Raw genomic sequence first — 1,603 nt, forward strand, 5'->3', positions numbered from 1 at the left:
TCGTTTATTCATGGACTTTTTTGCGTTTTCATGTCATTTCATGTTGTCAGTCTTTTATGGGTTTCTGTTTAATGTTCAAAAGCCCCTGACCCAAGACAATGTTATATCATCCCGTGCTAGACAACAAAGTTTGCTTTATTGAATTGAGGACACAGAAGTAATATTTCACAGTGAGTTTAAGGAATGTGAGCAGTAAGTAAATGCATAAAGTCATGAATAATACTTTGGTTGCTCTCGTTTTCTACTGTCTACCGACGTGCTAATGGTCTGCAGATGGCCACCAGTGTTTGGCCAGTCAGCTGTCGACGATGCAGACATGGACCAGCGGGAGGTGCCCCAACTACCCCCCCCCTCCCTTCCCATGCTTAGCATTGGGAGGAGGGTTTTAAGGATTGGACTTGACCTGTCACATACCTGAAAGGGGGTAGACAGGGGCACGTTCAAGAGCGGGTGACATTCCACAACGTTTATTATTGTGTTTCGTAGGGTACAGACAAAGTGAATGAGGATCAGCTAAATAGAAAACAACACAACACAAAATAGTCTCAACAAGGCAGGGTTCATTGAAACAAACAACCCGATAGTAAAAAGAACTATTTGTTGGGTATCTAGGTTTCCTCTATGATCAGGGGGTAGCTTTGTTGCGTTAACGGACAGCTTTGCCGCAACATTGATGAGATCAACTCAATACCTTCAGAGTTAGAGTATTATTTGGGTGCAAGATATGCAAGGTTTGAGTACATTGTGCAGTCTTTTGTACCAATAACGTTTAATCAGTTTTCAATCAAAATGGTATGCTTGTAGTGAATTTAAATGTTCTGTACATATCAATGCATTGTTTTGGTTTTTCATTTAAGCTAACTCCTCCCCCAAAAATCATTTAAAAAGTCATTCAGGCAAAAGGCATCTGTAAGAAGTTACTGAGGTTTTCTTGAAAGTGTTGGGAGCATGTACGTATAGTCACGTGCGTTTCTGTGTGTTTGTCAATGTGTTTGTGTTCATGTGCCTGTGATGCATCTGTGACTCAACGTAGGTAATTAATCACAGAGCCCCCTGACACAACGCTCCGGGGGCTGGTGGGACAAGGCGTTTCAAAAGAGATGGGGGAGTCCCTGACCCCGCGACCTTTCCCCTGGAAACTTAACCCTCCATTACAGCTGCCAACAATAGACCCATGCACAACTTTGGTCGCCCGAGCGACTCGGAGTGCACTCATCAAGCAGACTCCTGGCGTAAACGGCTACACTTTTATCAGCTCTCTCGAGCACCACTGAATGCATGCACACAAACGCGACACAACGCCGAGAGGTGACATTTGCATACTGTGGAGGCATTCAGATGAAGGCCTGTATGGCTGGCTTTGGCAGAGGATCCCAAATCTCCCCATCGTCACAGAACACAGGAGAACAGGAGAGGAGACGACACAGGAAGCTGAGAACAGTGGACACGAGTGCAGGAGACGAGAGAAGCAACCGCGCGTAAAAAAGACCCACACAGCCCGACAGTGAAAGCTCTCCACGGTAACTAGCCACTCTATGTGATTTGCCATGAGCCCCTGGTGAAAAGAGTCACAATCGGACACAGACGTTGCCTTGATTACAGA

The sequence above is a fragment of the Osmerus mordax genome, chromosome 18 (genome assembly GCF_038355195.1).
Source record: "Osmerus mordax isolate fOsmMor3 chromosome 18, fOsmMor3.pri, whole genome shotgun sequence".
Lineage (NCBI taxonomy): Eukaryota > Metazoa > Chordata > Actinopteri > Osmeriformes > Osmeridae > Osmerus > Osmerus mordax.